This window comes from Balaenoptera musculus, chromosome 20 (genome assembly GCF_009873245.2).
Source record: "Balaenoptera musculus isolate JJ_BM4_2016_0621 chromosome 20, mBalMus1.pri.v3, whole genome shotgun sequence".
Lineage (NCBI taxonomy): Eukaryota > Metazoa > Chordata > Mammalia > Artiodactyla > Balaenopteridae > Balaenoptera > Balaenoptera musculus.
In genome coordinates this window covers 49,796,936-49,821,417 of record NC_045804.1, presented here as the reverse complement: position 1 = coordinate 49,821,417, position 24,482 = coordinate 49,796,936, and the positions used below count along the sequence as shown (strand labels likewise).

The 24,482-nt window shown below is 45.3% G+C and overlaps 1 long non-coding RNA gene across 1 annotated transcript; it reads right to left on the bottom strand.

Moving 5' to 3' along the window:
* Positions 1-5,299: 5,299 nt before the first annotated feature.
* On the bottom strand, positions 5,300-23,265 carry LOC118886871. Its single transcript, XR_005017814.1, has 5 exons — positions 23,134-23,265; positions 13,450-13,573; positions 11,392-11,455; positions 8,727-8,800; positions 5,300-6,911 (listed from the first exon to the last, which is right to left on the bottom strand). It is a non-coding gene; the product is annotated as an uncharacterized LOC118886871 (long non-coding RNA).
* Positions 23,266-24,482: the final 1,217 nt, after the last annotated feature.

Genomic DNA, 24,482 nt, shown 5'->3' with positions numbered 1-24,482 from the left:
TTCATCGCGGTGCGCGGGCCTCTCATTATCGCGGCCTCTCTTGTTGCGGAGCACAGGGTCCAGACGCGCAGGCTCAGCAACTGTGGCTCACGGGCCTAGTTTCTCCGCGGCATGTGGGATCTTCCCAGACCAGGGCTCGAACCCGTGTCCCCTGCATTGGCAGGCAGATTCTCAACCACTGCGCCACCAGGGAAGCCCATGTGGACTTCTTAATGCACCAGTAGGTGGCAGTAGTTTGCAGCCCGTGGTTATTAACAGATTAAAACACCTTAAATACACTTTTATTTTTAGACAATAGACTCCTTCTATTGTCTATTGTCTTGAGACAATAGACAATAGACTCTAGGAGACTCCTAGTCTCCTACAAGAATCATATGGCTTTTGGCTATTCCTACCCTGTGAACTAAAAGTCTACATCGGTGAAAAATGTCCACGAAATACAGTACAGTTAAATTTTAAAGCAAGTCCAGTGGTTAGGACTCGGTGCTTTCACTGAGGAGGGCACAGATAATGTTTGCACTTTCTCCCTCAGTATCTCTGTCACTTCCTTCACTCCTTACACAAATACTTACTGAGCACCCACCATGTGGGTCACTGGAAATATGGGGGTGAGCAAAGCAGCAATAGTGCAGCCCCCATGGACCTTGTAGTCCCCTGCAGATGAACAGATATGTAAGTTCCACTTTCGTATTACAACAAACAATACTAGAAAGGACATTTTTATACACGTTCTTGAGTTTCTCTTGGGCAGTGGTTCTCAAAGTGTGGTCTGAGCCATGAGAGCGAAACTATCTTTATAAATAATATTAAGATGTTATTTGCCCTTACTCATGCTTGCTGTCTCATGAATGTACCATGGAGCCTTCCAGAGGATACATGATGTTGATTTGCAACACACTGACTGAAGAATCAGATATGAGAATCTGGGTATTTTTTATTAAGCCAGGCATTAAAGAGATTCACAAAAAACATAACACAATGCCACTCTTCTCACTAATTTTTTTTGGTTTGGGAAAATGTAATTATTTTAATTAAATTTTATTTACATTAATATGAAAGAATTGTTATTTTAAATGAATTTACAAGTGTCTTAAGTCTTTCTCGCTTTTACTTTCCAATAAGGTAAATATCAATAGGTATCTTCTGCATAAATGGAATCTCTTTGGTGTTCTCAGTCATTTTTAGAGTATGAGGGAGACCTGGTACCAAAAAGTTCAAAAGCCACCGTTCTAGGGTGTGTATTCTGAAGTAGGGTTGCTGGGTCATATAGGATGTCCACAGTTTTAATTTTGCTAGATGTTGCCAAATTGCTCTCCAAAGTGGCTAAAGCTGACCTTTTTAATAGGAATTTTTTTTTTAAATTTATTTATTTATTTATTTTTGGCTGTGTTGGGTCTTCGTTTCTGTGCGAGGGCTTTCTCTAGTTGCGGCAAGCGGGGGCCACTCTTCATCGCGGTGCATGGGCCTCTCACTATCGCAGCCTCTCTTGTGGCGGAGCACAGGCTCCAGACGTGCAGGCTCAGTAGTTGTGGCTCACAGGCCCAGTCGCTCTGCGGCATGTGGGATCCTCCCAGACCAGGGCTCGAACCCGTGTCCCCTGCATTAGCAGGCAGACTCCCAACCACTGCACCACCAGGGAAGCCCTGACCTTTTTAAAAAATCCGTATACCGTTGTTGTTTTTGTTTTCAGGCAAATATGAAACTGTAAAGAATCATAGAATTGTTATTAAGCTAGGCTAATGATACAATAGAGATTTAATATATGAAATATTGAATATTTTTTCTAAACAACAGTGAGAAATTCAGGGTAATTTTATTTTTAGTGTACTTAGAGGAAGAAGTTTTTCTTGGCCACTGAGAATAGTGTTGTAGAGTGTCAACATTAAAAGTATCGGAAAATTTATTTTTGTTTGGCACGTCATGGGAGGTAGATGTGTACAAGTTATGCAAATAAACTTTTTTTTTTTTTTTTTTTTTTATTATGGGAATTTCATTTTTCTTAAATACTACCTTCTGCAGTTTTAGTTAAAACCTAAGTTATATTCCACTGACACTCAATTTGTAAAAAAGTGCTGAGGCATCTAATATTAGAAAAGTAATAATTCAAAAGCTGTTAGTTCATAGGTCATTTTGTGAGAGTTTATTTTAAGCAACTCAGGGTGCTTTTTTGATTGTAGAATATTCAAATTGTACAAGCGTAGTTGATCTAATACTTTAACTGCCTTAAATTTTGGCAATGAGATGTGGGTAAATATACAAACTGACTTTTACAGTTGAAGGACCAAGATGCAACAGTATTAATTGGCTGTTTCTTACAATGGTTTTGCAGATAGTGATTTGTACACTCCACTCTAGTAAAATGCAGTGTGACCACAGTCAACTGCTACCTGTCTATTTATGGTGGAAGGTTTTCAGCAACCAAGAGTTAACCTAGGTGGGATTTCATTCTGCCACACGGCCATGACAGAGCATACAGAGAAGGTGGATGGGCTAGGTTAGAAACTGAAGCACAATTCAGGAGACATGTCTGAGCAGTAATAAGACTGTTGATGCAATGCACATCACAAGAGCAAATGGAAATTGGTTTTTTGTCTGTTGTTAGGAGATTATCCAGCTACTAGTGGGGCTACCTGAGGGAACTGTGTCTTCAGCTGAGAAGAAGATCTGCTGTATCTATTTGTGTCAATAGCCAGACTCCCAGCAGGTAATGGTCTCTAGAGTTGTTGATCCAGGTGTGAATATGTTTGAAGGTGTAATTCTATATGGCGTGTCCTTTCGAGGGGAAGATAAACTAAATCTGCTGGTTTTAGCCTTTTGGATTACTGACTTTATTTGAATGACTGCAAGCAGTAAAGAACTTAGAAATCATCTAATTCAGCTATTTTTCTGATAGAAGAAAATGAGACCCAGGGAGGGTTGCACATTCATGCATTCATTTGAAAGATATCTTTTTAACACTCACTCTGTTGAGGGCAGACACTGACCTGATCATGATTAAGTAGAGTGAACGTATAATTTATTATCCAAGCCAGGACACTTTTGAGAGTGAAATGGGGTGCTATTAATAATTATGGCGAGGCATTAAACAAAAGCCAACACTCCTGGGCAGGGTCTTCCCTGGTAGCGCAGTGGTTAAGAATCCGCCTGCCAATGCAGGGGACATGGGTTCGAGCCCTGGGTCGGGAAGATCCCACATGCCATGGAGCAACTAAGCCCGTGCGCTGCAACTACCGAGCCTACGCTCTAGAGCCCGCGAGCCACAACTACTGAGCCCGTGTGCCACAACTACTGAAGCCCGCGTGCCTAGAGCCCGTGCTCCAAAGCAAGAGAAGCCACCACAATTAGAAGCCTGCGCACCGCAATGAAGAGTAGCTCCTGCTCGCCGCAACTAGAGAAAGCCCACGCACAGCAACGAAGACCCAACGTGGCCAAAAATAAAAATAAATAAATTTATTTAAAAAAAAAAAAACGGGTTCGATCCCTAGTCAGGGAACTAGATCCCACATGCATGCCGCAACTAAGAACATGCCACAACGAAGGAGCCGGCGAGCCACAAATAAGGAGCCCTGGAGCCGCAACTAAGGAGCCTGTGTGATGCAACTAAGACCTGGTGCAACCAAATAAATAACTAAATAAATATTAAAAAAGAAAGATCCTGTGAAATCCTGATATAGCTAATTATATCATCCAAACTGGAAACAACTCTGTTGGCAGAAAACATGGTTTTATTACAGGTGCCCTGTATAAAATCTCAACCAAGTTACACACACCCAGAGAAAAATAATTTGTTTTTGTCAAATTGGTAGGTTTTCCATTAATGATAAACATTCAATAAATATTTATTAAGTGCCTACTATGTACCAGGGTTTGAGATGGACACTGGGAATATAGCAGTGAGCCAGATAGCTTTCACCCCAAAGAACCCCCAGATTAGGAAGGAGGATGGAAAAGTAACTAGGCAATTATAATGCAGAGCTAGAAGTGTTTCTTTAGGGCCAAGTACAGGGGGAGCAGTGGGATCCCAGAGGAGTTCATTCATTCATTCATTCAGTTGATCATCATTCAGCATATTTATTGAGCGTCTACAATGTTCCTGGGCACTGTGCTAGGAACAGAGAAACAGTGGGGAAGAGAGAGACACAGTCCCTGTCCTCATGTTGCTTTCAGTCTGGTGGAGAGAAAAGACAGGTAAACAGGTAGCTACAGCTAATGCTATGAGAGGGGAGCCTCTAAGAGGGCACTAAACCCAAATTCGGGGTGGTGAGGTAAGGATCTAAGCAGAGATGGGAAGGATCGTAAGGTGGGGAAGAATGTTCCAGACCAAAGGGACAGTACTGTGCATAGTCACAGGGGCAAGAGAGGCCACGGATAAAGTCATTTGAAGTGGATGGAGCAAAAAGCTGGTGGAGTGCAGCTGCAAGGTGGTGGGAAAGGAGAGCGTTGGCAGGAGATAACCAGTGACCAGAGCCTGACAAATCTTGTAACCCAAGAGTTAAGGAGTTTGGGCTTTTTCTGATGATAATGGGTAAAGAAGAGATTTAAGCAGGAGAATGAAGTGGTCAGATGTTCACTTAAGAAAGTCACTGGCTGCCATGTAGAAAGGGGATTGGAGGGTGAGATGCCAGGGGCAGGAGACCAATTGGGAGGCTGTTGAAGTTCCATTGGCAAGTGCTGGCAATGACCTAGGAACATCCAAGGAGAACATGGACTGATCAGAGAGCTACTTGAGAGGCACAATCAACAGAAAGTGGAGAAGGACTCCAGACATATGCTAGTTTCTGACTTCAGCAATGAAGAAGATAGAAGAGCACCAGAAGTTTGGAAGTGGGGATAGGTAATCAGTTCTTTTCAACGTATGTTGACTGTGAGGGGCCTATGGGAGAGGCATCTGGAGATGTCCTGGGGGCGACTTGGTCTGGAACTGAGGAGAGAGCGCAGCTGGAGTCTGCGATTGGAAGTCTTCATAATAGAGGGGGAACTGAGCCCCTGGGTGTCGGTGAGGTCACTCATGAATGTGTGGAGCGAGATGAGGGTGGGGACAGGGACAGGACCCTGAGAAAGACTGGCATTGAAGAGAGGCTTCAGAAGGAGGCAGGCTCGCAAATAAGGCAGAGACAGGCCAGTCAGGCAGGAGGAGAACCAGGTGATGGCGGTGGCCAGAAACCAAGAAGGAATTAACACGTATCTGGTATTTACTTTTAACTTTTGGCGTAGATGTGGATGGTTTACAGACAATTTATAAGGGAAAAGCATACATGTGAAACCCTTCTATCCTTTAGCCTTCTTTTCTTTTTTTTTCCTGTAATTTAAGAAACGAGTCCTCTCTTAGGCTCACAGAATACCAGAGTTCCCTAAGGCCATAGTTAGAGAACCACTGGCCTAAAAGGAGGTATTATAAGACGCTGGAAGTTTCCTTGGAGTCTAGAAAGAGAGAACCGGGAAGGAAGGACACGTCCCCACTGCTCCTGCAGTGGTTGAGGGCGGAAGCTTAAATATGGCAGGAACATATTTTCAATCTCTTGAGGAGGAGCTCAGTCCAAGGGTCACCTTTCCACCATTCATGGTGCTCTCCCTGCAAGCCTGTTAGCTGGATTTCCCAGGGGTCGCTTAGAAGTCAGCATCTTGTGAGTTTGGTTAGAAAGTGTCAAGTCCTCGGGCTCTAGCAGATCAACCTGAAGGAACCGATGATGTTCAGGGGCCTCCAAAGCTGACGTGGGCCTCGGCGACCCCTTAGGACACTTGTTTAACAGGACAGCAGCCCAGCTCCCCGGGCATGTCATTAGCTGCAGCATATTGTATTGGAGTTTCTGCCTCCCAGCTTGGGGACAGGGATCTGGCAGGGAGGGGCTTGACGCTGTTTGCCTTGAACTCTACACAAGGGAGGAAACAGTAATGAAAATATCGGAGGAGGGTATTTAGCCCCCTGAACTCTCATCTAATCACGTAATCACCCCTTTCTTTCCTGTTCCGCATGATTTTTCCTGGGGAAACCTACTTTCCCTGTAGCTCCCCCAATATACAAAATGAACACCTCTGTGGGTAACTTCTGTCCTGTGGTCCGGAAGGTGACTTCTGTTCTTTGTTGATTGTTATGGTGCAGCTGGCAAGCAGTGGAAAAACCCTGGCTGGGAACTTGGGTCTCTGTGGTCAGTTTGGCTGACATCATAGAGAGGCCCTGGGGTTTGGGATCGTGTATTTGGGGAGGGTCCACAAGAACAAAAACACTCCCCCACCCTTGAAGGACACACAGGGCATGACGGGTGGCTTGCACACAAGAGCGCTTAGCTGTAACTACCACCCATAGCCGCTCAGTGTGGGAGATGGGGTGTGGGGGGGCAAGACATGTGCTTGGTGAGGGCTGTGCTGGGGATAGGAGCCTGGGAGGCTCTGTACAATCAAACGCCAAGTTTTAAGATCACTTAGAACCACACAAACAGGGGAAGAGTGCCGGGAACTGAGCGTTTCCTCGGGTGGGGACTGCGGAACCCAGTGGTCCCCTGCCTGGAACCTCGCTCAGCAGAAGCTCAAGGCCTGACTCCTCAGAGCTGAGCATGGGCGTCTTTCCTCTGGCTGCAATTATCTGATCACTGACGCTTCTTCATCTACAATTCAGGAGGTGCTTATCTTACAGAGCTCTGTACCATTACCACTGCCTTTCGGACCCGGATACCCACTGAAGTTCGACCATTCTTGACTGTTTAAAATAAGCTGTATGAACGAACCCTCTTCTGCTTGTCAAAAAGAAGAAACGGTTGTTTCAAGATGATGGTTTTCCGTATGTACAGGGTTATCAACATCATCATAGTCATCTTCAGGCTCAATATAGCTTGGGACGGCCATTGTCTTCTTATTTCTAACTTTATTTACCGATGAGTATGCAGCTGGTGGCCAACTTGGGGTTTCCTGTGGGGCTAGAATACACAAAAAGGTATTAAATGCAAAGCTATTGTGTGTTTATATATTTTTGACCAAGTGGCTCTGCATGATTTTCATGGGTTTCGGTGATCCTCCCACTTCCTGGTGGACCAGATCCCCATTTTACAGAGAAAACTAAAGCCCAGACATGACACAGTCTCAGGCTCACCCAGGTGAATAAGTGGCAAATATTGGTCAGACATCTTGACTGGCGTGTTTCTTTGCCTCACTGCACTGCAGTAGGAACCATGAAACAGAAGTTTAGACAAGAAGCTGACCAGAGCTAGTAGCCAAATGAATAGTGTTGTGTTTATAGATACTAATTCTCATAAGGAAGTGATACAAACTGTATTTCCTTTTGGGCACGTCCCTCACAGTGACTTACACTGCTTTCCAGAACTATCTATAATTGCTCATGTCCACCATCCCTCTGCTAAGAAGGAGGTGGGCAGTGGTGTTTTCAAAAGGTGGAATTAGTGGAGGATGGGTACATAGCAAATGGACTAAAGTGGTAGGAAAAAGATAGTGAAACAGCTCAGCTCCACCTGTGGTGGGGCCTGGAACTGCCTCACCGCAATCTCATCTTTTCCTAAGAGAACCTGAAAAACAACCACCATTTCATTTCACACAAATTAGATCTGCAGTTAGATCCAAGTTCATCTTCAGGGTCCAGCAGTCACTAGCTGTGTGGCCATGAGTAGGTTGCTTAACTTCTCTGTGCCTCAGTGTCCTCTTCTGTCAGAGGGACATAATAATGTACCTGCCTCATAGAGGTGTTGAGAGGATTAAATGAGATAGTACCTATAAAGTGCCTAGCATGGGACCTGACACACAGTTCCTGCTCAATAAATGTTAGCTAATATTATTATTTATCCATTCAGTTAAAACATTTTCATCCATTACCTACTAAGCTCCAGGCACTGTTCTTAGTGGTGGGTAAACAGTGGTGAACAAGACAAGAAAGGCACCTATTTCCTAGAGTTTATATTATAATGGAGGAGATAGATAATGAACAAATGAAGGATAACTAAATAAGCCCATTTAGGATTATTGCCATAAGCCTCATAAGGAAAATTAGCAGGATTTCTTTATATAGGATGGTCAGGAATGGCCTCTCTGAGGTGGTGACATTTGAACTGACACCTGAAAGGTGCGGTAAAGCCAGCTCTGTATACAGCTTAAGGAAGAACACTCCAGTCAAGGGAACCAGGCAGATTTTTTCTGATAGGATGTCTGAGAGGCCCAGTGTTCCTTTATACCCATGCTGCAAGCTGGAATTTGAATATGAATTCACACATTGAATATTGGAAGCATTGGTACTTATTCTACCCCCTTAAAACTTAGTTCATCTCTTTAAAACAGGTTGCTGCCATCTGCAAATTCCAGTGCTATAGACTGAATGTGTGTGTCCCCACAAAATTCATATGGTGAAGCTCTAACCACCAGTGTGGTTGTATTTAGAGATGGGGCCTCTAAGGAAGTAATTAAGGTTAAATAAGGTCATAAGGGTGTGGCCCTGATCCAATAGTATTAGTGTCCTTATAAGAAGAGACACCAGAGAGCTCTCTCCCCTCCATGTGAGGACACAGGGAGAAGGCAGCCATCTGCAAGCCTGGAAGAGTCCTCACCAGAAACCAGATTGGCTGGCACCTTGATCTTGGACTTCTAGCCTCCAGAACTGTGAGAAAATTACTGTTGTTTAAGCCACATTGTCCATGTTATTGTCTTATGGGCAGCCCAAGCTGACTAAACACCAAGATAAATTTATTATTCTACCCTGAATGAGACTGTTATCAACAAAATACACTCACAGGCAACTTCTGGAGAAAGCACACCCCTGGGTGGCAGAGGGGGTAATTGAACTGAGAGTTGATTGGTAACATTCCTGGAAGAGAGGAAGAAGAGGAGTCAGTGTTTGGTTTTGATCACGCCTACTGATTTAAAAGAAAACATCAAGGAAAGTGGATAGAGTTGAACATTCAAATCTTGATCCCTGAAAACTGGAAGCATTTCCTTCCCTTTCTAGGTCTTGTATCCCATTTGTAACTGGCACTCTAAAGAAACCATTTCCTTTAGCCCAGGGACCAGCTAGATTTGAGGGAAGGGAGTTGAAGCACTATAACTTAGAGCTCATCTTCCTGTGTTCATCTGAGCTGGATTAGAAGGGGGAGGTAAGCACCAGGTGTATTTTGATTCGAAAAACAGATGTACTCCTAACGCTAAATGTACACACACCATGTGACAGCAATACTGGGTATATGTCCTGCTGATCACCAAAAGATACGTTATAGAACGTTCATAGCAGCGTCGTTCATAACAGCCCCAAACTGGACGCTACCCAAATGCCCATCAGCAGTAGAATGGATAAATTCATCATGGTTCACTCCCACAGTGGAATACTCTATGGCAATAAGAATGAACAATCTATGACCACACACAATGAATCTCACAAAAAAAGGCTGAGCAGAAGAAGCTAAACACCAATAACACATACTGTCTAATTCCATGTATATGAAGCATAAAAAACAAGGAAAAACGAGCCTACACTATTTCAGGTAGTGGTTATCCTTGGGGTTTAATGGCTGAAAGGGAATATATGGGGCTGAGGAGCTGGTAATTTCGTTTCTTGATCTGGGTGTCACCTACCAGCTCTGTTCAGTTTGTGGAAATTCATTGAGTTGTACTCTTACCATGTGTACTTTTCTGTTTATATTATACTTCAGTAAGAAGTTTTAATAAAAAGATAGACTCCAAGAAAGCTTCCTTACCCAGACACCCCATCCCCTCTGTGTACTCTGATTTCCAAACTGGTACTAGATTCTTCTGAGCTGAGTTTTGGCCTCCTGTATGTGCTTAAGTCCCCTGGAATGCAGAAGCGTTTCTGGGGTGAGTGGAGAAGGGGACATGTGGCTAGAGCGCCATCAGTGACCTCACTCCACCCCTCCATGGCTCTTCCCGGGAGAGGAGGGACATTTACCTGACTTGGGGAAAAATCTAGCTTCTCTCACTTTCTCCTCCAGAGCCGGCCTGAATGCCTAAAGCATATATTCTGCTTGAGTCTTCGCTGTTCAGAGAAAGGGCCCTGCCCTGTAGGGGAGACCTGAGGCTGTCCAGGGCTGCCTATGTACCATGCAGGAAAGTTTGCCTGGTTTTGAATTAGGAAGCAAACTTGGCCATGGAGAAGAGCCACATTCTGCAATGCTGGTTTTATCCTCAATAAAGGCAATACTTTGGTTACCTAACTGCAGGATACATTTGTCTGACTCCTCAAGGGGATCAGAATTGGTGGGGAAGAGATCTGTTATTTGCTGAATCCCTTGAGCCCCAACGAAAGTCACTTTAGAATGACTTTATATTTTTGTTTTTTAATTTATTTGTATTTTTAAGAAACATTATTTATTTATTTTAATTTTTACTTAAAAATTTTTTTGGCCACACCATGTGGCTTGCAGGATCTTAGTTCCCTGACCAGAGATTGAATCCAGGCCCTCGGCAGTGAAAGCGCAGAGTCCCAACCACTGGACCGCCATGGAATTCCCTGTGCATACGTTTTAAAGAAAGGACTGGCCCTGGACCAGCTTCTGGGAGATAATCTCTAAACCCTTGGAATATCCTGCCTGATAAGAGTGTCTTTGTATTAAGGGGCCTTGGGCTAGCCAGATAGTTTATGCTAACAATGTGACTGATGGTGAATGCCTACTGTGTTTGCCAGGGGCCCTGGGTCTTTCTGTATCAGTTTGGCCTCAGGAGACTGAATTACCTAAAGTAGGTCATGCAGGCGCTCCTTGCCTTTGTGACTTGCCCTGATAAAAACCCTAGAAACCAAGGTTTGGGTGAGCTTCTCTGGTTGGCAATGCTTCACACATGCTGTCACACATCAGTGTTGGGAGAATTAAGTGCGGTCTGTGTGATTCCCCTGGAAGAGGACAACTGCCCTGGACTCCACCTTATGTGCCTTTTCCTTTGCTGAGTTTAATCAGTATCCTTTCGCTGTGATAACCTATATAACCTTTTCTGGGTCCTGTGAGTCCTTCTAGCAAATAATCCAGCCTAAATGTGGTCTCGGGGACCCCCCGACAGAGATAGCAATCACAAAGCCTCAAAGATATCAGAAAATACAAAAGTAACGCGAATGGCATATTTTTATTCAACACAATAGCTTTTAGAAGACTCTACTTGTAATCCAGCTAAAGAAAAGAAGGGTAAACCTAACCCTGAGTGGTGGGCCCAGAACACAGCGCCCGACCCGTGACCTCTATCAAACTAGACGAGACTTGGGAGGACTTGGAGAGCAGAGAGAGCCAGGTGGTGCCCTGCACCCCCAAAGCCCTGAGGTCTCTCCCCTTACAGTGGGGAGAGTTGGCAGACACGATATTTCCCTGGAATTTAAGGCACACATTCTTAGCGCGGGCGCAAGAATGGAAGTGAACAGGTGGTTCTTGAAATTAAAAAGCAGAAGTGTTCCCCCCCACTTACTCATACATTGTTTCTTCATCTCTCTGCTTTTGTTTCAAGGGCTTGGTAATTTCCCATTTCTTGCCTAAGGAAACAAATAAGCGTATTCATTTAGGAAGAATTATCAAAATTTGTGATTTTTAGAGTTTAGAAGAGATCAGAGACCCGGCAGGTTCAGGACATGTGGGAGAAGAACCATCCAGAGGAAACAGACTTAGGGACACAGAGCTCACAAGTGATAGAGCCAGAATTTTTTTTTATAGATGTAGTTACATTTTGTTTTATTTTATTTTATTTTGGCTGCGCTGGGTCTTCGTTGCTGCACGTGGGCTTTCTCTAGTTGCGACAAGGGGGAGCTACTCTTTGTTGTGGTGCGTGGGCTTCTCTTCATGGTGGCTTCTCTTTTTGCGGAGCACAGGCTCTAGGTGCGCAGGCTTCAGTAGTTGCAGCATGCGGGCTCAGTAGTTGTGGCTCGTGGGCTTAGTTGCCCACGGCATGTGGGATCTTCCCGGAGCAGGGATCAAACCCGTGTCCCCTGCATTGGCAGGTGGATTCTTAACCACTGGACCACCAGGGAAGTCCTAGAGCCAGAGTTTTACCCAGGCCGTCTGACCACAGAGCCTAGGCACTATCCAATGTAGGCTGTGCCTGTTTCCTCATTGCCTAGTACTATATCTACCTAGCACGTAGCTGGCATTCAGAAATACTGGTCGAGTGAATAGCCAAAAGTATGGTTGGGAGGAAATGAGATAAAGAATGGGAAAAGCAGTTTGTAAACTGTGATATGCTGGACATGTAAGTTCTTATTAATTATAACCTGCTTGTTAATAGGAGTGGGATCAAGTTAAAAGAGAATAGGTAAAGATTTTGTTCAGGATCATATTTTTGTCCATATCTAAAGATGAAATGTTTTAAAAATGTATAAAGAACACTAGGGGCTAGAATACACTTTTTGTATTAAAAAAGACTAATTACCATCAAGGGGTGGAGGGGAAAGAACATTGAACAGGCAGCCCAGTGAACCTGCGTTCTGGTTCCAACTCTGCTACCAATTCCTAGGAGACCTCAACCAAGGATCTGCCTGTCTCTGAACCTTAACTTTCTTATCTCTAAAAAGAGATTGAGAAGAATGACAAAAGTTTTCACTTCTTGAACAGCCCTGACCTTTCAGCACTGGTTCAGCAGGATTCTGAGGCTGTGTCCAGATGCAATGGGAGGACAGTGCCTTGATCATGGAGGGATGCCTGCCCAGGTTACCCCAGGGCAAGATGGCTGTACCTCTCAGTGTATTTACCATCCCCAGGTGTACTCCAGGCCTAGGTCATTATGTAAAGGGATAGGATCTCAAGAAAACACACCATTGAATCAAGGGTTTCATGTTTCTGGAGATGAATGGTAAAGTAGAAACCCACTTGTAGATCATCTAAAGTTACATTTATCCTCCAGGAAGCTGCTTATTTATGTCCGAGAATGCTAAGAACCTCTATCCGAGGCAGATGTAATACCAGAAAATTCAGAGTATGGTCTTAGAGTAGGCGATCATAGTGCTCAGACTTGTTGGTCATGGAATGAATCCATTTTTCATGCCTCAAGACATTTTTTTAGACCACTTTATTGGGGAATGATTGCCATACAAAAAGCTGTACGTATTTCATGTATACAACATGCATACAACTTGACGTGTTTGGAATCAAGACAGTTTTTGACATTCCATGGACTTGTACTCTCTTTCAAGTTCCAGAGGTAGGATGCTGTGATTGGCAACCACACTGAAGAGAGATAGCATTAGTGCACAGTGTGCCCTGAAACAGATTCTGCTTTCACCCAAACCATTGGAGCTGGAAGAGTTCTTGGAGATTAGGTAACCTCCCTCCCTTCACTATGCAGAGGGGGAAACTGAGGCCCAGAGACACAGATTAGTGGCAGGGCTAGGACTCAAACCCAGAATGCATGATGCTAAATCCAGAGTTCAGCCTATACAGGCCCAGAACTAATCTTTTGCCCTAAAGAAACCCTAATACACTGATAACCACCTCTCCCCTCCCCTACCTCCACCTGCCCAAATGAGATGGTCATTACCTTGTCTAAACAGATGCCTACAGACACAGAACAGGAAGATGCTCAGGCCCACGGAGACAAAGATGATGGCCACAGCCAAGATGATCCAGAAATTGTCCCTCCACCAATCCATTGCCATGGGATCCTGAGAAGAATGGAGAGAGAGGAATGAGGCATGAGTGAAAGGCTTCCTGGGGCGGTGGGGGCAGTTATCTACCATGTTGTGCAGCTGCATCTGCTTAGGGACCAGGCAGGCACTGGTTCACAGTCAAACCCTGCTGATTAGCAGCTGGGAGACCTCAGGCAAGTGACTTAACCTTCTCCAAGCCTCAGTGTCCTCATCTGCAATATGGGAATGATACTGTCTACTACCTCAGGGAATTTACGAAGATTAGAGGTAAAGACATGTACTTATTAGTTACTCTATAAACTGTAGACATATTCACTGTTCTTTCTTATACTGTTAAACATGCAGCAGGAAGGGAAAATGCCATTTAAAGCAATAACTCTCTGCAGTTGTTCTTTTTTTAAATTAATTAATTAATTAATTTATGGCTGTGTTGGTTCTTTGTTTCTGTGCGAGGGCTTTCTCCAGTTGCGGCAAGTGGGGGCCACTCTTCATTGCGGTGCGCGGGCCTCTCACTATCGCGGCCTCTCTTGTTGCAGAGCACAGGCTCCAGATGCGCAGGCTCAGTAGTTGTGGCTCACGGGCCTAGTTGCTCCGCGGCATGTGGGATCTTCCCAGACCAGGGCTTGAACCCGTGTCCCCTGCACCGGCAGGCAGACTCTCAACCACTGCGCCACCAGGGAAGCCCTTCTGCAGTTGTTTTTATATCAAAGGGGCAACATAGACTTAATTCATAAAAGGCGAGATAGAATTTTGAGAGCTTTTTTGTTTTTTGAGGTGGGGGTTAGAAAAATACCTTGATGAGTCTCTTTGAGTGAGGCACAGTCAGAGGGAGAAGGTAAAGATGCAAAGCAAACTGAATTAGTAACAGGAACTTGGGGGCTAAAGCCTGGCTGACTAGAGAGGAGGAGAGTCTGGGAAGAGGGTCAAAGCAGAGGGAGAGGTCACGAAGAGAGTAGGTCTTAAATGTTCTCCCCACAAGAAAGAAAGAGTAATTGTGTGACGTGATGGAGGTGTTAGCTATAACACTATGGGGGTAATCATTATACAATATGTAAGTGTATCAAATCAACAGGTAGTACACCTTCAAGTTATGCAATGTTATGTGTCAATTGGAGGTGTTAGCTAACACTATGGGGGTAATCATTATACAGTATGTAAGTGTATCAAATCAACAGGTAGTACACCTTTAAGTTATGCAATGTTATGTGTCAATTACATCTCATATAAAGCTAGGAAAACAAAAAAGAAGAGAGCAGAAAGTTGGAGCATCAGTAGAAAGTCCCCTTGGTGGAAAATGACCAATGCGTTTGTAGGAAAGTTACATCTAATATTCAGTCTTCAATTGTTGCCTATAAAATGCTGTGCTGTGATTGTCTTTTCCCATCAAATCTTCAATAAAATTAGACAACAGAAGCTTGTATGAACAGAACCTGGGGAGAAATGACATGTGTGCAGTGGTTTTTCAAGCCAGGGGTGACACACGGGCAAGTAGAACAGCAGCTGCCAGGCTCCAAGTGACGGTGGGGAGCAGGCTGCAGGATGGACTCGTAGGAGTAACCTCCAGGAATTCAGGGAGATCTTGGGGAGGGGCTGGGCTCCCCTCATCTGTGGAATGGACACTTTGCTAGTTCATTTGGATGTTAAAATAAAAATGATTCTTGGGGCTTCCCTGGTGGTGCAGTGGTTAAGAACCCACCTGCCAATGCAGGGGACATGGGTTCGAGCCCTGGCCCGGGAGTATCCCACATGCCGCGGAGCAACTGAGCCCATGCGCCACAACTACTGAGCCTGCACTCTGGAGCCCGCGAGCCACAACTACTGAAGCCCAGGCACCTAGAAGCCGTGCTCTGCACCAAGAGAAGCCACTGCAATGAGAAGCCCGCGCACCGCAACAAAGAGCAGCCCCCACTCGCCGCAACTCGAGAAAGCCCGTGCATAGCAACGAAGACCCAACACAGACAAAAAAAAAAAAAAAGATTCTTGAGGCCTGGGAGATATCCAGACATGTTCTGGTTAAATGAGAATCACCTTCCTGTGTCACCATTTAGCCAATGGAAACTCACCCATGCATGTTCATGTACTGCCATTTCTGATTCATGCTTTTGAGCTATTATTAACAACATCAGTGGGGACCCAGGCAGGGGGCCAAGGAACAGGGGCCAAATTAGGCTGCTGCTAAAGCCATTATTACTACAAAGACCTAATGACTTGGCTTACTATTTAAACATGTGTTTGTATTCCTGGCATAGTGTCTTCATTTATTAAGTTGTTATATAACGATTTGGATTTTTAGTTGCAAACATCATTTCTTTTGTGAAGGTTTGGCTTGATCAATATAATGTTCTTTGGCTATTCAGAAAGTTACATGTGGCAAACCAATCACGTGTAACTAGTACTCTTCTATAAACGTGATTCTGCAGCTTACTTTTTTGTTCAACATTATGTTTTTGTCATTTATTGATGTTGGTAGATGTGCTGGGGATTCACTCTTAAGGGAGTGAAGTGTCATCTACGGGGGATATCACCCCCACAAAGCATGCACTCAGCAGATGTTTTCTTGTAGATCACCTTCTCAGGGTGCACAAAAGAAAGCAAGAGAGGAAGAAGACCAAAGGGAAAAAGGAAGACCGTGGAGAATGGAAACTTGGTTCTCAGCAGGGGCCCGTGAAATTTGGTTGTGCAGAGCCCAGTGTGGTCAAAGGGCACTGGACTTAAGAAGATGCCACATGGGCTTCCCTGGCAGCGCAGTGGTAAAGAATCCGCCTGCCAATGCAGGGGACACGGGTTCGAGCCCTGGCCCGGGAAGATCCCACATGCCGCGGAGCAACTAAGCCCTTGCACCACAACTACTGAGCCTGCGCTCTAGAGCCTGTGAGCCACAACTACTGAGCCCGTGTGCCACAACTACTGAAGCCCACGTTCCTAGAGCCCGTGCTCCACAACAAGAGAAGCCACCGCAGTGAGAAGCCCGCACCGCAAGGAAGAGTAGCCCCCGCTCGCCACAACTAGAGAAAGCCGCACGCAGCAATGAAGACCCAATGCAGCCAAAAATAAATAATAAATTAATTAAAAAAAAAAAAAAAAGAAGATGCCACATATCAGAAGGCAGCCTCTTTGTTCTACAAACCTAAATTGGAATCTCACCTTCTTTAGCTCTAGGGAACCAGTTAGATAAATAGATACACAGATACATGGAATGATGGATGAATGGATGGATGGATGGATGGATAGATAGACAGATGGACAGAAATTTCTTCCCTCCATTTTCTCATTATCTTATTTATTTATTTTTATTGAACTATAGTTGACTTACAATACTTTGTTAGTTTCAGGTATACAGCAAAGTGATTCAGTTTTATATATATACATATATATATATATATAAAATATTCTTTTTCAGATTCTTTTCCATTATAGGCTATTACAAGATGTTGAATATAGTTCCCTGTGCTATACAGTAAATCCTTGTTGTTTATCTACTTCATATATAGTAGTATGTATCTGTTAATCCCATACTTCTAATTTATCCCTCTCCTCCTTCCCTTTTGGTAGCCGTAAGTTTGTTTTCTATGTCTGTGAGTTTGTTTCTGTTTTGCAAATAAGTTCATTTGTATTATTTTTTTAGATTCCACATATAAGTGATATCATATAATATTTGTCTTTCTCTGTATGACTTCCTTCACTTAGTATGATAATCTCTAGGTCCATTCATGTTGCTGCAAATGGTGATATTTCATTCATTTTTATGGCTGAGTAATATTCCATTGTGTATATATACCACATCTTCTTTATCCATTCATCTGTTGATGGACACTCATTCTCTTTTCTCTTATTTAAATGTCTCCTGGTTCTTAGTCTAATTTTCCCCTCATATTTTCTATCTCTTCGTCTTTTTCTTTTACTCTTGAAGGATTTCTCCAACAAGACACATAAACATACTCTTTAGACCTATAGAAACACATACCAGACATAGAGTTAAAAGCTGTGCATCTGAAGAGTATGACTGGACAGGAGGAGGGAAGTGGGAGACCAGGCAGCTGTGACTTTTCACTATAAACCCTCTGAATTCCTTGATTTTTTAACTTTTGCATTTACTTTGATAACATTGAAAAAAGGGCCAGTTAACCATATAGCGTAGCTTCCCATTGTTCAGATTTCAAGTTCAAAGAAATTTTATTCTCATCAGATTCTTGGGGAAGAAAGAGGAAGTAGGATGATGTCAAAAAGTGAAACTATGGGTCACTTTTCAGAACTATGCAGAATGGTAAGCATTCTGCAGTTTTTTTGTTACAAATCGAACGGATTTGAATTGCCATCAGGTGTTTCGCGTGTGTTCGGTGCGCCAAGCATTCTGCAAGAGTTTTCTCATTGCTCACCTCATTTCATGCTCACCACCATAGCCTTTTCTAGACAGGGGCCTGAGACAGAGGTGAAATGACCTGCCCCAGGTAGGAGGGAGGGCAGAACGCTTTCTCTCTGTGTCACAGGGCCTTCCTCTGTTGATGTTAGTCATGATGCCTCCAAATCATCAAGGAAAGGCCAAATGGGGGTCAAGATACCTTACTTTGAAAGGAGCACTGATGTGGTAGTGATATGGTGGTGTGAGGGCCCAAGGGATTCCCTAGAATGAATGATCAGGGCCCACAGCTGAGAATGAAAGTCCCAAGTTCCCCACAATCTAAGATCAGAGAAACAGCACTCTTCCCCATGGACTGCTGACAGAGGCCTTTTCAACAGAACCAAGAAGAGCTTGTCTTCTTGGAAGAAAGCAGCTGAGAGAGGGGGCCCACGAGAACCACATCCCGTTCCCAGTCAGATGTTCTCTGGACTACCAGGCTAGTTTAATAGCCAGGGTGTCCCCAGAGAGGGGAGAGGAGCTCTGGGGAGAGATGGCAGGGAGTACAGCCAGTGGGGAGTGTGTCACGGCTGCATGGTCAAGTTCAGGTCCTGGAAAGGTATAGAAGCTGAATCCCACCTGTGTTGCCAGGCCTGGAGTAGATAAGGTTGCGGGGCGCAGACCTCCTGAGAGCTACTGAAGTGTGGGGCAAAGAGGTGTTTGCATGAGAGGATGCTGGCAGCCAGCCCAAAGATGCAGCTGAGTCTCTCAAGGGACCGCAAGGGACCTCTCAAGGGCCAGGGGTTGAGTCTCCACTCAACAGCACAAACTTGATCAGCAGCAATGGCCCAGTGAGGGGAGACTTCCTGGGGAAAACTGTCTGTCCCTGTCTTTCCTCCTCAATCTCATACCAGGGAAGTAAATGCAGGGAAGTTAAGGAGCTGAGACAGCCCTCACTCCTCTCTTTACTCCCCTCATTGGGAAAAGGGGGGGAGCTTTGAGTCAAAGATAAGAAGGAAGTTTTCATTTTTATTTATTTGGCTGCACCAGGTCTTAGTTGTGGCACATGGGCACTTAGCTGCAGCATGTGGGATCTAGTTCCCTGACCGGGGATCGAACCTGGGCCCCCTGCATTGGGAGCGTGGAGTCTTAACCTCTGGACCATCGGGAAGTCCCAAGACGGAAGTTTTTAAATGAGCATGACTAAATTTTTAAAACTGAAATGAGTCTGCTTAGTAATCAAAAGTAACTTAAAAGTTTTGGAATTGGACTGAAATGTCACTGGGGGAGGCGGGAGCCCAGGCAGCAGCGGTCATTAGAAACAAAGTGTACTTGTTTGCTATGGCTGCTGCAACAAATTACCACAGATGCAGTGGCTTAAAACAACACAAGAGTATTATCTTATAGTTCTGGAGGACAGAAGGCCAGCATGATGCCACTGGGCTAAAATCAAACTATGGGCTGGGTTGGGTCCCTTCTGGAGGCTCCACTAGAGAAGCCATTTCCTTGCTCTTTTCAGCTTCTGGAGGCCACTTGTGTTCCTTGGCTCATGGCCCCTTCCTCCATATTCAAAGCCAGCAATGTTGCATCTCTCTGACAGTTCTTCCCTGGCCACATGTGACCTCCTCTTGCCTCCCTCTCCCACTTACAAGAACTCTTGTGATTACATTAGGCTCACCTGGATAATCCAGGATCATCACCCCATCTCCAGGTCAGCTGATTAGCAACCTCAATTGCACCTACAACCTTAGTTCCCCTTTGCCATGTAATCTGACATATTCACAGGTTGCAGGAATTGGGACGTGGACATCTTGGGGTGGGTGGGGCACCACACGAACCACTTCATGCTCACACGGCAATAAGATTCTAGTTAAAGTTGTTCCATGGGTTTACACATTTTAAAATTTCATTTTTTTTGCCTTCTATTGATGTCTCCAGAAGGAAAAAAAAGTCAGTGATAATTCTGCCATCTTTGACCAGAAGCCCACCACAGAGTGCTCGATGTTGCTGACCCAGTGAAGAAGCAGTGGAGACCTGCCACAAGGCTGGGGACAGACACGGGTCTCTTATAAAAAGAAACATTTATCAGCTTGGTGTCAGCCTGGCAGAGTAAAAAGAGCACAGACTTTGGCATCAGACAGAGCTGAGCTGCAATCTTAGCTTAGTCAATCTAGACTTAGACTAGTCTAGTTAACTAGACTAGTTAAATCTAGTCTTAGACTAGCTGTGTTGCCTTTAGCAAATTGCTTAATCTCTGAATTCTCTCTTTTTATCTGTAAAATGGGGGTAATAAGAACACCCCCAATACCAGGTTATAATAAGGATTAAGTGATAACATGTATATCACTGGTTCTCAACATTGGCCTCCCATTAGAATCATCTGGAGAACTTTACTAAAACAAACAAACAAAACCCCAGTGGCCAGGCCGCAGGTTGGGAACTTCAGCTATTCCTCAAGCTCTTGCCCTGGGGTCTGACACACCAAGGCCCTTGATAGCTAACAACTAAAAGCAGCTCCCATAGTTCTCTTACTCTTCCTTCCTCCATTTATGGTGTCCACCAGATGCTCCCCCAGCTGGCAAGACTGAGGTCAGGCCCTGCAGCTCCCTGACCTCCTCCCGGCAGCCAGGACACCTCACCTGTACTGTGGACTCAGCTCCTCACCCTCCCATGGCCTGGGACCTGCTGACCTATGGTTCAGGGTTGGACCAGCTCTGGCCACGCCCAAAAAACAAAAAGTCTGAGGTCACATGAAGGTTCTCAAGGCCGGACTTGGACTCAGAGATAAGGCAGGGCCCTGTGAGCCAGAGTGGGGGCCCATGGTACAGTATAGACCAGAAGAGGGTAGGATCCAGTGTGGCCCCAGAGCTGGGGCAAGAACTTGAGGAATATCGGAAGTTCGCAACCTGCGGTCTGGCCACTGAGGTTTTGTTTGTTTGTTTTAGTAAAGTTCTCCAGATGATTCTAATGGGAGGCCAATGTTGAGAACCAGTGATATTCATGTTATCATTTAATCCTTATTATAACCTAGTGTTGGGGGGTGTTCTTATCACCCCCATTTTACCGTAACAGAACTGAAAGCAGAACCCTCGGTCAAGAAATTCCAATATTGGCAAGACCTCAGCTTTTAGCTGTGACTTGTTCCAAATCATAAGAACCTCAATATGAGAATGCATTTTAGAAAAGTAACATACATTATGTGCTACTTTACCATGAGTTCAACCACTCTATAAGGCAGGTCATAATTATAATCCCATTTTACAGATAAGAGAATAGAAGCTTAGAAGAGCTCAATTAACTTGCCTAAGGTCGCAGATCTAGTAAGTGGAAAAATCCGAAGCTGAACCCAGGGCCCTAAATTGTGACCATCAAGCCAGAGCTTTGGGAAATGTATGAAAATGCAGATACCAGAGTCCTATGTCCCTACTCTACTCCCAGTTCTGATTTGTAGGTCTGTTGTGGGACTCGGGAGTCAGCATTGTTAACAAGCAGTCCAGTTGTCTCTCAGACCTCGGGGAGGAACACTGCATCCAGCCATCCTGCAGAGCCCCCAGCTGGGGCAGGTGAGGAAGCTGGAGGCTTGTTCCCTGCAACATTCATAGGCAGTAGCAACAGCAGTTGAGTAGAATGAAAGCACTGAAAAAGACTCCTTGGGCTTCCCTGGTGATGCAGTGGTTAAGAATCTGCCTGCCAATGTAGGGGACTCGGGCTCGATCCCTGGTCTGGGAAGATCCCACATGCCGCGGAGCAACTAAGCCCGTGCGCCACAACTACTGAGCCTGAGCTCTATAGCCCGCGAGCCACAACTACTGAGCCCCCATGCCACAACTACTGAAGCCCACGCGCCTAGAGCCCGTGCTCCGCAACAAGAGAAGCCACCACAATGAGAAGCCCGTGCACCACAACAAAGAGTAGCCCCCGCTCGCCGCAACCAGAGAAGAGCCCGCAGGTAGCAACGAAGACCCAACGCAGCCAAAAATAAAATAAATAAATTAAAAAAAAAAAAGACTCCTTGAACCCAAAGACCTCTCCTGTTTGCTTGTCACAGTGATGATGGAATTCCATCATCAAGTCACTCTCTTCAGAGCAAAGTTCCACGCTCCCTCCTCTCCCCACTTCCCATTTGCTTGGGTGTGCCAGACACTGAGGAAGAGGAGCTGATTTTTACTAGGATGTGAATGACTTCAATGGAGCCTCAAGATTCCTTCCCCAGGGCGCTGGCAGGAGCAGGGGCATCCTAGAACCCTATCCAGAGTCCTTAGAGGATAGTCATAACCGAATATGACATAGGAATGAAGTTCCTGCAGGACTAACAAGACCCAGGAAGACCCTGTTGTCTGGCCATAGTCCTCCCTGCTTGTCGGGCCCCTCCCTGCTTCACAGATGCTCCCTGCTCCAGAGCTTAGTGTCCTGCAGTCTCTCCCCCGCTTTCTCCTCAATCATCCTGTCCTCAGGACAGACTCTGCATCTCATTCACTCCTCTGATAACAGCTTAAAGGGAGCTCTGGTCAGCCTGATGAAAGCCCAGAAGGCGAGGGAAGCCTGAATTTCAAGAAGGGAGGAAAGTGAGTTTGTTTCAAATACAGAGAGTCAGCGTGTTTATATACTGTGAAGGTGTCAAGAAAGAGGACAAAATGAAATACAGGGATAGAAGAGAGAGCAGGAGCTACCTTCAGGGGCCCAGATGGAAGGATCCACTTTTAAAAGGGAACAAGGGTGGAGAGAGGGCTGTGCTGCTCAGGGGAACCAGACTGGGGTGGAGGCCGGAAGCTGAGAGCTCATACCGAAAGCTCCCATTCTCTCTGAATTAGGAAGAGTCAACAGGCGGGGTTCCGGGTTGGGGGAGGGGCAGACATCCCTGCCTCCCCGCAATATGTTATGATCAATATGCTAAATGCATTTTTCCTCCATCTGAGCCTGCCTACTCTTACTGTAACAGCTGTCTGTTGGCTTATTTGATGTTCATTGTCTGTCTCCCACACTGGCCTGTGAGCTCCAGGAGAGCAAGGGCCCGGCTGCTCCCTTTTGCACTCTTTCTAGCGCCTAGAACATCGCCTGGAGCGCGGTAGGCCCACCATACGTATCTGAGAATATACGACTGAACGACCGACGCCCCGGCCTTTTCCCCTCTTTCCTCCGCCATTGGCAGACTTCCCCTCTAATGATGCAGAGCAGTAGGCGGTTTGGATCCAGGGTCTGAAATTCGAGTACTGGGCGTTCTACTTCTAAAGCACCTCACCTGGACACGCGACCTTGGGCAGGCTCGCTGCTCTCCTCCTGCCTTTGGCCGTGGGCGTCAAGCAGCTGGCTGGGAAGTAGAGGCCACGCAGACGTTGCAGGGTGGAGTGGCAGCTTCTTTCTTCTTACTCAGTCCTCCAGTAGCCTAAGGCACTCGATTCTGAGTAGTGCCAGGGTAGGAGAGCAGTCTAAAAGCAACCACCACCCCAGCTCTGACTCTCACTTCCCCAAAACGCATTTCCGGGGACTCGGTGACAGAAATTACATTCACTGTCCGTCACAGGGAATTCTGGAGACTTTGGGTTTATTCAGGAATCTGCTTTTTTTTTTTTTTTTTTCTTTAACCAAGTTCCTCTAAGACGTAGAATTTACAGTGCGACAGCTACACATATATTCACATGAATAAAACACATTTCAGGGCTTTCCTGGTGGCGCAGTGGTTATGAATCTGCCTGCCAATGCAGGGGACATGGGTTCAATCCCTGGCCCCGGAAGATCCCACATGCTGCAGAGCAACTAAGCCCGTGCACCACAATTACTGAGCCCACGTGCCACAACTACTGAGGCTGCATGCCACAACTACTGAAGCCCACGTGCCTAGAGCCCGTGCTCTGCAACAAGAGAAGCCACTGCAATGAGAAGCCCGCGCACTGCCACGAAGAGTAGCCCCCGCTCGCCACAACTAGAGAAAGCCTGCGCACAGCAACGAAGACCCAACACAGCCAAAAAAAACAAAAACAAAAACAGGTTTCACAAAATGTCTTTAGGACACGTGATGCACTCCAACTAACATTTTCTCACCTATACTAGCCCATTTCATGAGAAAAGTCCTGAGTGTAAACCCCTCAATTTATTTCAAAATGGTCATGCCCTGTGTATTAAAAAACTCGAGTTTTTCTCATGAAAAAGAAATGATCTGAAATAGCCATGAGTCCCAAAAGGTGTGGGTAGAATGCACGTGTTGGGGGGGGAATTAGAATTTCAGAAAGTTGGAGTTGGAAGAAGTCTCTGTGGGAAGAGGCAGACTTGTAAACAGCTTAGCAGGAAGACAGGGAGACCTGAATATGAATCCAGCTCCTCACGCTCTGCCATTAAGGGCTTCGTGGACTTGGACACAAATCCCTCTACCCGAGGCCTGCACTGTCCAAGACAGCAGCCACTGGCCCTGTGAGGCCATTCCACTGAGCACTGGCTAGATGGTTAGTCGAGGCCGGGATGTGCTATAAGTGTGAAATACACACTGGATTTCAAATATTTGGTACAGAAAGAAGAACATAACAGATCTTATTAATAAAGAACCTGCTGTATAAAAAAATAAATAAAATTCCTAAAAAAATCTCATTAATAAAT